Source organism: Dermochelys coriacea, chromosome 11, assembly GCF_009764565.3.
Source record: "Dermochelys coriacea isolate rDerCor1 chromosome 11, rDerCor1.pri.v4, whole genome shotgun sequence".
NCBI classification, from domain to species: domain Eukaryota; kingdom Metazoa; phylum Chordata; order Testudines; family Dermochelyidae; genus Dermochelys; species Dermochelys coriacea.
In genome coordinates this window covers 27355994-27370806 of record NC_050078.2, presented here as the reverse complement: position 1 = coordinate 27370806, position 14813 = coordinate 27355994, and the positions used below count along the sequence as shown (strand labels likewise).

General features: G+C 42.8%; 1 non-coding gene across 1 annotated transcript; it reads right to left on the bottom strand.

Moving 5' to 3' along the window:
* Positions 1-3312: 3312 nt before the first annotated feature.
* Positions 3313-3385, bottom strand: TRNAM-CAU. The gene has a single exon. It is a non-coding gene; the product is annotated as a tRNA-Met (tRNA).
* Positions 3386-14813: the final 11428 nt, after the last annotated feature.

Below are 14813 nucleotides of genomic sequence, written 5' to 3'. Positions count from 1 at the left end.
GTGGGGCCTTGGGTGGAGTGCGGGTGGAGCCTGGGTGGAGCGGGGGTGGGAAAAGGTGAGGTGTGGACTTGGTGGAAGGGGTGAAGTGGGGGTAGGATTCTGGGGCTGAGCAGGGATTGAGCATCCCTGGGGAAAGTTGGAAGCCAGCACCTGTGGTTGCACATCCCAATCACCAAATCACTCTATGGCAGCATGAAAGTAGTGTAACATCAATAGTTTCTCATAGGGTGTATGTATGTCAATCATGTCTCTACTTTCTCTGAGACATAAGTGATTTAAGAAGCATGGAGGTCCCTAGAATGTCAGCTCTACCTTTTCTACAAAAAATGTAGAAAGCACATTGCCTCTGCTCTTTCAAAGGCAGTGCAGCTTGATATAGTTCCCAGAAGGCAAAGCATGCCTGTTTATCTCTGCATCACTTGACGATGTTGCATTGTGATGTTGTGATGCTGGTTGGGAATACAATTTTCTGATGCAACATCGCCATTGTTTTTCATAGGAGTGGGTGGGTGAGATTCTGTGGCCTGCGCTGTGCAGGAGGTCGGACTAGATGATCAGAATGGTCCCATTTGACCTTAGTATCTATGAATCTATGAGTAGCATTGTACATGAAAGAAAGCATAGTCAAATATAGTAAAAATCTTAAATGAATCAGACTGTACCATAGAATCTCTATGGACAGAAGTATGCTTGAATAACAAGAATATAGTAAACACCTTACCAGGATAGTGATTGTGAAATGCTCAGGAATATTAGAGAAGCTATAAAAATAGAAAACTCAATAATGATGGGGAGATTTGAACTATCACCATATTGACTGAGTGCATGTCACCTCTGTACTGGATGCAGAGAGAAACTTTCTAGACACCATTAATGATTGCTTCTTGTAGCAGCTAGTCCTGGAATCCACAAGGGGGAAAGCAATTCTTGATTTAGTCCTAAGTGGAGCACAGGATCTGGTCCAAGATGTGAATATAGCTGAACCCCCTGGTAATAACGACCATAATATAATTACATTTAACATCCTTGCGGGGTGGGGGAATAGCAAAGAATCCCACTACAGTAGCATTTAACTTCACAAAGGGGAACTACACAAAAATGAGGAAGCTAGTTAAATAGAAAATTAAAAAGAATAGTCACAAGAGTGAAATGCCTGCAAGCTGCATGGAAACTTAGTAAAAGGACCAAAAAATACTACTCTGTTGTTTAGCCATGGTAGAAGAAGCGGTTAGAGGCAAAAGGGCATCCTTTAAAAACTGGAAGTCAAATCCTGCTGAGAAAATTAAACAGATGTATAAACTCTGTCAAGTCAAGTGTAAAAGTATAATTAGGCAGGCCAAAAAAAGAATTTGAAGAACAGCTAGCAAAAAACTACAAAACTAACAGCAAAAAAAAAATGTTTAGTACATCAGAAGCAGGAAGCCTGCCAAACAATCAATGGAGCCACTGACAATTGAGGTGCTAAAGGAAGACAAGGCCATTTCAGAGAAGCTAAACGAATTCTTTGCATTGGTCATCACTGAAGAATATGTGAGAGAGATGCCCACACCCTGAGCCATTCTTTTTAGATGACAAAACTGAGGAACTGTCCCATTTTGTGTCTTGGAATGCATGTTTGGGTCAAGAGAGGAAGTTTTGGAACAAATAGAAAAATTAAATAGTAATAAAGCACCAGGACCAGATGGTATTCACCCAAAAGTTCGGAAGGAACTCAGTATTTCTGCAATTTCATATTTAACTGCAGTATGTAACCTATCGTTTAAATCAGCTTCTGTTCCTGATAACTGCAGGCTAGCTAATGTGATAACAATTTAAAAAAAAAAAAAGCTCCAGAGGTGATCCTGGCAATTACAGGCTGGAAAGCCTAACTTCAGTACCAGGCAAATTGGTTGAAACTATAGTAAAGAAGAGAATTATAAGACAAATAGATTAACATGATTTGAAGAGTGGGAAGAGTAAATACAGCTTTTGTAAAGGGAAATTATGCTTCGCCAATCTATTAGAATTCTTTGTGGCGGTAAACAAAAATGTGAACAAGGGTGATAAAGTGGAAATAGTGTACTGGGACTTTCTGGAAGCTGTTACCACTTCGAGAGCAGGCCCTAGAGGATTGAGTTTGAAAGGACAGATGTGAGAGGGCAATGCCAAAAAGAAATAAGAGAGAGAGCCTGAAATGCAGAAAGTAGCACAAACAAAATTTAAAACACAGAAGGCATGATGAAAACAGCCCCCATAGATGAGGGCCAGCAAAGGTAAGAAGATAGCGTGACCCTGAATAGAGCAAAGGCCACAGGATGAAAACTCTAAATCTTCACTACTGGACAATAAGGGAGATGCCTGGGCAGTTGCTTGACAAACTGCTAATATGTGTATGCCAGTGGGATGCCAAGTAGAGTAGGGGAAACACTGTATTCCAGCAACCATGAGTGAGGTACAGCAATATGGGATAATGCCCTTAGCAAAAGATAGTCTGCCTTCTCCATGGATCAAATTCAGGCCCTTCAGATCATGAGACTGATACACTACCAACTGTGCTAAGAAGATTAGCCACAGTACTTAGCCACTGCTAGCTGGAGTGTTCCTGGTGGCTGAGAGCACAGAACAGTCAAATTCAGCTGCAGGACAAAACACAGGAGCAGGTGGAGTCATCAGTCTCCTGTAGGCAGACAAAGCTCACCTGACTACCCCTGTAGCAAGACACACCTCCTGCTCTTGCTGGAAGTACAGACCCCACCTCATCCCTCAGGAGGGGCGGCCAAAAGAAACCCTTCTCTTAGAAACTCGGTGTGCATCGCTGAGCACCTACAGTCTTGACCTCTGGAGAAGCAGGGAGGAGCAGAAACATGCTCTCTTTGCACAATGCACAGAAGAGCTTCAGGAAGAAACGTGTGCCATGGCAAGGCATGGGTGAGGCAGAAGACGGGTGATAGGCACCTTGAGAGTGGGCCCTGGAGGTTGGAGTTTGAAAGGGTGGATGTGGCAGGGGAATGCAGAAGAGAAACAAGAGATTCTTGAAAGGGGGATAGAAGAAAGTGGGTTTAAAACACTGTGGTGTGACAAAGCAGCATCCATAGATGACAGCTGGCAAAGGTAAGCTGCTTCCCTGACCGAGAATTGAACCCACGCCACAGCAATGAAAACACCAAATCCGCATCACTAGACCATTAGGGAGAAGCTCACACAATAGTTTGTTAACCTGCATGTATGTGTATTTCCCCCAGATGCCAATTAGAACAGGGGAATCCTGGACTCCAGAAACCACAGGTGAGGGAGAGCTAGCAGTGGTAATGGCCATAGCAGGAGGCAAAAATCTGTCTTCTCCGAGGATTTAACTCAGGACCTTCAGATTATGAGACTGACATGCTACCAACTGCACTAAGAAGGTTCAACTGTAAGCTCTGGCCACTGCTGTGTGGAGTGTGACTGGCGCCTGAGAGCACAGCACAGTTGAGTTCATCTTCAGGACAGGCCACAGGAGCCGGGGGTGACATCAGCCTCCTGTAGGCTGACACAGCTCACCTGACTACCCCTGCAGCTGGACATTCCCTTCATTTTTTCTGGAAGTACAGACCCCACCTCATCCCTCAGCAGGGCCAGCCAAAACTAAGTCTTCCTTCAGTGGTGATAGAGGTCGGGCCGTGGCACTGAGCGCCTACCGTCCTGAATATCTGTGACCACATGACTGTGACCACTTGAAAATGGCTCACAACCGAGTTCTTACATGAAAGACCACCAGTCTCCCCATGACATACTGCCACATTTGAAATCAGCAGAGACAATTGAACTGGATCCCCTTCAGCAAAGAAGAGGAGCCGTCAGCAAGGTGTTCTCTGTGAAAGGCTCCATCCCTTTAGAATGTTCTCCTCCTTTAACTGTTCTGAACTAGACTGAATCTGTTGATGTTCCAGACAGGCTGCAAGGCACATCTGTTAAGGAGTGATCCTGAGGAAGCAAACATTGGCAGGGGAGTGACTGAGGAAGTGAGGTTGCTGTTACTTCTTATTTATATTGTACTTGTAAATATTTGTCAGAAGGGTCTCAAGTGCTCAGATAGGCACTTCTTACACATTTCATAAATAAAAATGGTGGAAAACAGCTTTCACATACTTAATGTTTTAAGGCCTGATATCTCTAGGGCTTCCAGAGTTATGAATAAGTGTTATATGCCTGTATCTCCTTCCAAAACTTGGAATCACTCCTTTTTTCTGAGATACAAACTCTGTGACAAAGACTCAAAGGGAGGGACACACAAAAAATTGTAGTCACACAAGAAACTTAAAAATGCTGTAGGATTTGTCCCTTTATTGTAAATGACTTGTCCTATAGCCTCAATTTCATGATTCTTTGATCCTAATTAAATAGTTTTTCAACAATAAAAGCTGGGGTGCACTAAATCTGTGTTGGATGTAAGTAACTGAGGCTAATATGAGCTCCTCTGCAACTGGAGCTGTTTCTCCCTGTATGCTGAAAGTTGATTGCTATTTTTTTTTTGCATCTAAATCTATGTATTTGCCATATAAAGTGCTGAATACTCATATTCTGCTTTAAGTCCTCTGTAACACTAGCGTGTACAACTGAAGTCTTTCAAGCAAGATAAAGATTTTTCTGACCTTTCTTACTTCAATTAATCAATATAGTTACTCACTAGCTTTACCTTTTCACCAAAGCATTTCCTCACTGTGCTAATAAAGTCTGATTTGTGAAGATGTTTTTGTTCTTTTCCTCCTCCTCTATGAGCCTGCAGTGATAGTGTCATGTGATGAGACAGCATATAAGAAACGTATTTGTTTTCTTAGTTCTAAATTGATTGGAGGTGTTCATTGTTACATAGACAAATGGGCAATCTGTACTCAGTAAGTTTCACAATGACTGTTTACAAACATAGGGCCCAACCCTGAGAGGTATGTAAAGCACTGAGAGGCAGCAAGACCCTCCTGGAATCAGTGAGATTTGGGGGTGCCCCCAGGACTGAGCCCTGAGGTTTTTAGATGAAAAGAGAACTTTATTTTTGAAAAGAACATGTGGCTTAATGTATACCAATTGGCTCAATCAGAAATGGGAATGCCCTAGTCAGTGTTTTAATATCAGAGTTCCCTATCTGTATTCCCCAAACCAATGTCTCACTAGCCAGGGCTGGCTGGATTTCATAATAATGTAATCTTTTACAATACCTGCTGAGTCACTTTAGTATCACTGAGCACAGCTCTTAAAACCACTATAATCCATGCAATTTTCCTCTGCCACATTTGTAGCAGAAGCTCAATCATTTCATTCACTTTTATTTTAATTTGTTAATACCATATAATAAAAATAGTTTTCAGATTCATTAAATACGGCATACATTATCTTAATTTAGAGCCATCTGGATGGATAGGTGAATAGGTCCATCTGTCCCATATCAGTTAAAACAATAGGTATTTTTAAACCTTTGCATTCATCTATCTTTTAGGGCTGCAGTTCAGAAAAGGAGAGTTTTCCAGCTATTCCTGATGAGAATGTTGAAAACAGTAACAACATACATACCATGGGCCTGTTGTTACAGGAGTTATTCAGCAAAAACTCTCATTGACTTTAATGGAATTCTGCCTAAGTAAGGACTACAGGACAGAGCCCACTTTTTTTTTCTATTTTCAATGGCTATCAAGATTTATTGTCCCTTGAATTAAGTAACCAAGGTAATTTGTCTGAACATTGCCTTAGTCATTATTTACATCTAGGGCCAATCAACATTTTTATTCACCTGAATATGCATCTGCATAATCAATAATAACAATTGAAATAATGGGCCTGATTCTATTAGGCCAGTTTTCTTCAAGTGTACCTTGACTGACTGTGGATAGAGGGGAGAGAAAGGCTGAACTTTGAGACTAAGGAAGATTGGGAGGAAAGCAAGACAAGGAGATGGAGAGGAAAAGAAAAGGAAGAGGGGACAAGGAGTAGCCAAAGGCCAGGTATGAGTACAGACTGCAGGGTGAGATAAGGCAGGGACATCAGCTGGTGGTGATAAAAACCAACGAGTTGAAGCCTGGCTCATGAAACATGCCTAGTAGGATGACCAGATGTCCCAATTTTATAGGGACACTCCTGATATTTGGGGCTTTTTCTTATATAGGTATCTATTACCCCCTCACCCACGTCCCAATTTTTCACACTTGTTGTCTGGTCACCCTAATGCCTAGGCCCCAGTCCTGCAATGAGCTCTGCATGGCAAATCCCTGTGTCCACATGCAGTTCACTACAAGATAAGGTCCATAGTCAATTAATTCTGATGAAGTCTGGAATCCTGGGAGTGATATGGACTGAGCTGGAGCAGCAGGATATTGTAACCTGCACAGTAGCTCACAAGAATTTCCGTTGTTATAGAGGGGTGGGCAGGAAAGACTCTGATGGGCTTCAGTGAGACTTGGATCAGACCCTTGGGTAGTGATCACGGCAATTTTAAATAAACCGTTTGCAATAGAGAAAGTGAAGTATTACAAGGCAAAAATTAATAAAGAATTTAATATACAAGCTATAGAATTATTCCTAAAATCTACTTGCATGCAAAATTTCATGCAAATCAGGTTTATTCTACATTGTAGTTTGCTTCTCTGATGGCACAGTGAGATGGAAAAGATGAACAATGAGAGAGAGAATTATTCTTCCTTTTTTGCTATAAAATTCTCTATGAATCTGGCATATATTCAAATAGTGTTCCCTATCTGATGTTAGAGTGACCTGGTTTGTGCCTGAGTGCACGCGCGCACACATGCACACACATACACACACACGCACACACAAAAAGAATGTTCCAGGGCTTCGCATTGACAACGCAATACCCCTGACTCAGGCCTTGTCTACACTTCAGAGTTTTGTCGATAAAAGTTATGTTGACACTCAAAAAGTGCTACAATAAAACATGCGCGTGCATGTTCACACTCACTCCCTCTGTCGACAGAGCACATCCACAGTTGGGGCACTATCATCGACAGTGTGAGTAAAGCACTGTGGGTACCTATCCTACAATCCAACTCAATGCCTTCTGTCGCTAGGTCTTGTGGGAAGGCGGAATGGATTGCAGCTTTTGGGCTCAGGAAACAAGCACTGAATGGTGGGATCGGATTGTCAGTCAGGCGTGGGATGATGAGCAGTGGCTACAGAACTTTCGGATGCAGAAAGCCACCTTCTTGGGACTGTGTGCGGGGCTTGCCCCAGCACTACAGCACAAGGACACTGGAATGAGAGCTGCCGTATTGGTAGAGAAGCGCATGGCAATCACTGTGTGGAAGCTGGCGACTCCAGATTGCTACCAGTCAGTCGCAAATCAATTTGGAGTGGGGAAGTCGACCATTGGGGCTGCGTTAATGCACGTATGTAGGGCAATTAATCACATCCTGCTATTAAGGTACGTGACTCTGAGAACTGTGAGTGAAATAGTGGACAGCTTTGCAGAAATGGGTTTCCCTAATTGTGGAGGGGCAATAGATGGCACACATGTTCCAATTTTGGCACCAGACCACCTTGCAATCAGTAGGAAGGGGTCCTCTCCAGGGTTTTGCAGGCTCTTGTGGATCACCATGGGCATTTCACTGTCATCAACGCAGGTTGGTCCAGGAAGGTTCACCATGCATGCATATTCAGGAACACTGACCTGTATAGAAAGCAGCAAGTGGGGACTTTCTTTCCAGACCAGAAGATTACACTGGGGGATGTTGAAATGCCCATAGTGATCCTGGGAGACCCGGCGTACACTTTACAGCCATAGCTCATGAAACCTTACATGGGTAAGCAGTAAGGAGTGGTTCAACAACAGGCTGAGTAAGTGCCAGATGACAGTGGAATGTGCCTTTGACAGATTAAAGGCAATGCCTTTATGGCAGATTAGACCTCAATGAGGATAATATTCCCATGGTCATAGCCCGTGCCGTACGTTGCATAATCTTTGTGACGCTAAGGGTGAAAGGTTTGCTCAGGGGTCGAGTGTTGAGGCAGACCACTTGGCTGCTGATTTGAGCAGCTAGATATGAGGGCTATTAGAGGAGCCCAGAGGGGGACAATTTGAATCAGGGAGGATTTGAGGCAACACTCTGAAAATGAGAACCAGTAATGTATATCTCTGTGATTGGTGCTGCAATATTACAGTACATGCAGTTTTCCTAGGAAGCAATGGTGAAATCTGGGGCCTTACATTCCAGTAAGCAAATGATTAATGTGTATTACATTCCAGTAAGCAAATGTATATGTATGGGTAGTGCCTGCTATCTCAATTTGTAGGAAACAAATAAAGATGACAGGTTTCAGAGTAGCAGCCGTGTCAGTCTGTATCCGCAAAAAGAAAAGGAGGACTTGTGGCACTTTAGAGACTAACAAATTTATTTGAGCATAAGCTTTCATGAGCTATAGCTCACTTCATCGGATGAAGTGAGCTGTAGCTCATGAAAGCTTAAGCTCAAATAAATAAAGATGTTAACATTCAAAAACTTTTCTTTTATTGCACAAGAAACAACACACACACACACACACACACACACACACACACACACACACACACACACACACACACAAGCTTGGTGGGAAAGGAGGTACAAGGGAAGAGCAGACTTTCAGAGCTGTGTGTAGGTCCCGCTTTCATTCTGAAAGTTGTGTGAGGGGGTGGAATGAAGGGGAAACCAAGAAGTCCCAGAAAGCAGAAAGGAATGTGCGGGCAGAGTTTGGGGTGGGGTCATGGAAAAGAATTCTGAATGTGCTGCAGGGGGGGCATGCATCTGCTCAGTCTGCCGCATTATTAGGGACTTCTGTATCTTTGTTTGTTCCTCCATGACTTTAATCAGCCGCTCAGTAGCATCCTTAACTCCTGATTTTCTTTTCTGTCCTGCCTTTCAGCTTCCCTCCACAACTTGCATTCCCTTTCTTCTGCATTGGAGAAGTGCAGTACCTCCTGGAACATGTCTTCTTTGCTCTGTTTAGGCGCTTTCTTATCTGGGGGAGATGCTTGGCCAGGATGTGTGGGGTGTTCCTCAAGGCCATACCTGCTGAAGCACAAGGAACAATGCACAGAAGCATGATTGTTAAGTTCATGCACAGTATTGAAACATTTCAGTGAAATACACCTCTGGTAACATAACAATCACTTTCTCACTGACCCTTGGCAAACACACATCTCGATGAACACCCATAGCATGGTGAGTATTGGCGGGGGAGGAGGGCATTCTACATGGAGATAAGAGCACTCCGCAAAGGTTGCGGTGCAGCTGACTAGGGAAAAATTCTAAAATTCTCACACACTTTTCCACAGGCAGGAGGTCATGGTAGTAGATATCTCACTGCTGAGGGTAAGCTGGGAAGTGAGGGTACAGCGAGGGGCGTGATCATTCCCCTCTATTCGACATTGGTGAGGCCTCATCTGGAGTACTGTGTCCAGTTTTGGGCCCCACACTACAAGAAGGATATGGAAAAATTGGAAAGAGTTCAGTGGAGGGCAATAAAAATTATTACGGGGCTGGAGCACATGACTTATGAGGAGAGGCTGAGGGAACTGGGATTGTTTAGTCTGCGGAAGAGAAGAATGAGCGGGGACTTGACAGCTACTTTCAGCTACTTGAAGGTGGGTTTCAAAGTGGATGGATCTAGACTGTTCTCAGTGGTACCAGATGACAGAACAAGAAGTGATGGTCTCAAGTTGCAGTGGGGGAGGTTTAGGTTGGACATTAGGAAAATCTTTTTCACTAGGAGGGTGGTGAAGCACTGGAATGGGTTACCTAGTGAGGTGGTGGAATCTCCTTCCTTAGACGTTTTCAAGGTCAGGCTTGACAAAGCCCTGGCTGGGATGATTTAGTTGGGGATTGGTCCTGGTTTGAGCACGGAGTTGGACTAGATGACCTCATGAGGTCCCTTCCAACCCTGATATTCTATAATCTACTACATGCTTGTGACTTCTGCCCTGATCCCTATGCTACTCGCCTGTGTGCCACTTTGGTTCCTCCACATGGGATTGCTGAATGGTATGGGAAAGTTTCCTACAATGGGGGAAGGAACAAAGCAGCTCTGCCAAGGAACTTTCAGCAGAGGATTACCGAGTATCTCTAGGAAACTTTCCTAGAGATCTCTCTGGAGGATTCCCGTGAGATCTCGGTGTGCATCAACACCCTGTTCCCCACGCACAGGGAAATGTCCAGCACACAGAAACACAGCCAGTTTTGTACATTTCTATACCCTGAACCCACCTCCATGCTACACAAACCACAGCCACTTACCTGCTTCTTGCTTGCTGGAGAGCAACTGCTGAGACTGGCTAGACACCTCCAGAGTGGTGAACAGTTCCTGGCTGGCTGTACTCCCATGCTCCAGGTGTCCTTAAACCTCCAACTGCCAGAATCTGGGACTGGATCACTCGAAATTGCCCTGCTCTGTTTATTTCCTCTGAAACATCTGGCACTGTCCATTGTCAGGGACAAGATACTGAGCTAGATGGACCATAGATCTGATCCAATATGGCCATTCTTACTTTCTTATGAAGTTAGAAGTTTGACTGCAGAAAGCTAGACTCCCTCTAGATTTACTTAAACTCACTTCTGAACTTGGCTCCATAAAGTGATTTGAAATTAGGTCAACAAAGTAAGGTGCTGATGCTATTTGTAGTAAGAATAGTAGGATGGAGCTACAAGGCTTATCAGCTGAAAGTCTACACCAATATCTTACATTTCTTTAGCACTTTTTGTCCCCAAACACTTCACACACTATGGGCCAAATTCTGTCTGGTACTGTGTAGGGGGAAGAGTTATAGGGGAAAAGTTGTCTACCCACAACCTGGCTTACCCCCAAACCTATGAATATGGCTCTACAATAATTCTGCAGCAGTGGCTATGGAGGGATATTCTGGAATATGACCAATGGTTAAGAGGTGTGGGCTATATGTTTTATGTGCATACACTCCTTAACCTGACAGAGTCTGTTATGCATAGCCCCCATTCATTAATGTTATTTCTGCTCCTTGTTTGAATAATAAGTTGCTGCAGCTTACGTTTGTCCCATTTGGGAAGCAGATCATGTCATTTTCCCTGCACTGCTGAAAATTTAGCCTTAAATGCACAGGAATCGCTTTGTTTACCCCTGAAATGATGCCATGTACACTCTCCCTGGAAAAAAAAGAAGTAACAAGAAAAATAAAGGCGCATCCTTTAAAGTTGACCCTGGAACCCAAGCTTACTATATCACCACATAACTACAATCTCATGATCCAGATGTATACAATCAAATTGTTTAAGTTATCCACAGTATGAAATGTCAACGTTACTATATGCTTTCATGAAAATGCAAGATTTGAAACCCACCTGAGTACCATTACAGAAGTAACATGACTATGTTTATTATAAGCCCAGTCCATCAATTCTCGTTACCAAAATCTCTAGACAGGACAGCAGGCAGGAGGGCTGTGAAATTTCCGAGAACATACTTCTTCAAAGTAAATCCAACAAAGCGAGCTGTCTACATGACTTAAGATTCAGTATAAACTGAAAATCATTAATGGAACATTGTGCAATTTGTTCATATTAGGAGCAGTCAGAAATCATACATAATGTAACAATGTATATGCAACTGCAGTCTCTCACAAGATAATTTAACCACCATTAGGAAATGGTCTTTGAAGTGGTCCCTGATGAGATTTTGCTTGTTCCTAAGAGAATCCAGATGTGTTCCAGAATAGCTTTTGAAAGCCACTTTCTAAAATTACACCCCCCCTCCATTCATTATAGAACATTATAGTCACAATCTCTGCAGTTGGAATATTATAGGAAAAATTACTTCCGAGTTGCATTTTTATGTTAAATGCTCCCCTATAATATTTGAACTCCCACTTCGACAACTGCAGCCATTACATTACATAATATATACATTCCCCAGTTTTGATATTTTGTTACATATATATTGTGGGCCAAATTCTGCCTTCAATTGTCCCTGTGCAGCTCATTAAAGACCATTAATCTTGACTTCATTGGAGTTGCACTGGGCTAATTAACAGTAAACGTTGACCCATACAGTTATCATTTTACAAGAAATGGGAACTTTCCCAGTTTTCACAGTCGTGGACAATAGCCAAGGAAAACAAAGTACCCTTCCTATCACAGCTGTTATACTACAAATTAATTTAATTGTATTATTAAAAATGTTTCCGAGTCACACAGCACTGTAGCTGAAAACCCAGTTCTGAGGATATGTCCACACTAGAAATGCTATAGCAGCACAGCTGCAGCTGGAGCGTAGGCACTTACTATAGTGATAGAAGGAGTTCTTCCATTGCTCTAGTATATCGACTTCTTCTAGGGGAAGTAGCTAGGTTGACAGAAAAATTCTTCTATCAATCTAGTAGTGTCTACACCGGGGCTGAGGTCAGCTTAATTATGTCACAGGGGGCATGGGATTTTTCACAGCCCTGAGCAATGTGGTTAAGATGAGCTAACTTTGTAGCGTAGACAACTGAAGGGCCATAGTAATTTAGATGTTGTCCACACTATGGCTGAAGCAATGCTAGCAGCAACCAGGAAATACATAGGGTCAAAATCTCTGCTGACTTAAATCCCATGCAACTCCATTGAAGCCACTGGGATGCAGATGAATGCAAAATTTAGCCTGAGGATGTTTAACCTGTACAATGTCTTAAAACAAATTTCAAGAACTAACAGTTATTTATTTGCAAAAAGAAAAGGAGTACTTGTGGCACCTTAGGGACTAACAAATTTATTTGAGCATAAGCTTTTGTGAGCTACAGCTCACTGCATCGGATGCATTCAGTGGAAAATACAGTGGGAAGATTTATATACATAGAAACATGAAACAATGGGTGTTACCATATACACTTTAATGAGACTTGTATCATAGAGCTTAGCTGTAGACAATGGATCATGTGGTGTGGTTCATCTGGACCCATGGAAAAGTAGCCCTTGAGGAATTCCACCATGATTTCAATAATTTCTATCCCACCATCAGCCTCAGCCTGGACCAGTCCACACAAGACATCCACTTCCTGGACACTACGGTGCTAATAAGCGATGGTCATATAAACACTACCCTATACCGGAAACCTACTGATGGCTATTCCTACCTACATGCCTCCAGCTTTCATCCAGACCACACCACACGATCCATTGACTACAGCTAAGCTCTACGATACAACCACATTTGCTCCAACCCCTCAGACAGAGACAAAAACCTACAAGATCTCTATCAAGCGTTCTTACAACTACAATACCCACCTGCTGAAGTGAAGAAACAGACTGACAGAGCCAGAAGAGTACCCAGAAGTTATCTGCTACAGGACAGGCCCAACAAAGAAAATAACAGAACGCCACTAGCCATCACCTTCAGCCCCCAACTAAAACCTCTCCAACGCATCATCAAGGATCTACAACCTATCCTGAAGGACAACCCATCACTCTCGCAGATCTTGGGAGACAGGCCAGTCCTAGCTTACAGACAGCCCCCCAATCTGAAGCAAATACTCACCAGCAACCACACAACAGAACCACTAACCCAGGAACCTATCCTTGCAAAAAAGCCCGTTGCCAACTCTGTCCACATATCTATTCAGGGGACACCATCATAGGGTCTAATCACGTCAGCCACACTATCAGAGGCTCGTTCACCTGCACATCTACCAATGTGATATATGCCATTGTGTGCCAGCAATGCTCCTCTGCCATGTACATTGGCCAAACTGGACAGTCTCTACGTAAAAGAATAAATGGACACAAATCAGACATCAAGAATTATAACATTCAAAAACCAGTCGGAGAACACTTCAATCTCTTTGGTCACTCGATTACAGACCTAAACGTGGCAATTCTTCAACAAAAAAACTTCAAAAACAGACTCCAACGAGAGACTGCTGAACTGGAATTAATTTGCAAACTGGATACAATTAACTTAGGCTTGAATAAAGACTGGGAGTGGATGGGTCATTACACAAAGTAAAACTATTTCCCCGTGTTTACCCCTCCCCCCCCACTGTTCCTCAGACGTTCTTGTCAACTGCTGGAAATGGCCTATCTTGATTATCACTACAAAAGGTTCCTCCCCCCCCCCCGGCTCTCCTGCTGGTAATAGCTCACTTTACCTAACCACTCTCATTACAGGGTGTATGATAACACCCATTGGTTCATGTTCTCTGTGTATATAAATCTCCCCACTGTATTTTCCACTGAATGCATTCAATGAAGTGAGCTGTAGTTCACGAAAGCTTATGCTCAGATAAATTGGTTAGTCACTAAGGTGCCACAAGGCCTCCTTTTCTTTTTGCGGATACAGACTAACATGACTGCTACTCTGAAACCAGTTATTTATTTGTTATACATTATGTTTTAAATATACCAATAAAGTCATCTGGAGTGCTAAAGGGATGGAGGGCAGAACTAGATTAAGAAATTTTCATGGAGAGTTGAGGTTTGGATTGTAAAATAAGGTGAAAAAGAAGGCACTAAACTTGTACTGTTGGGATGGGGATACAGAATTTATGGGTAATGAGGGCATGTATATGTATATTGCTGCTCTCTGCTGGAAGAAATGTCAGACTTCTTCACAGATAATATATATGATCATGTTGCCTTCTATTTGCTGGCCCACAAAGAGTAACTAGTAACTTCGATTGGGGTTGGATCAGAACCTAATTCTACTGTCAGCTAAATGAAGCTATCTAGCTCAGGATGTAGAAGTTTGTTTAGGACACTGTGGTTCTAGGTCTTCTGTCACACGTTCATTACAGAGGGAAGAGGGAAAGTTTATAGTTAACACTTTTTAAAAGTTGAAAGAATTTTAATATAAGATTCTGAAATCATAGAATC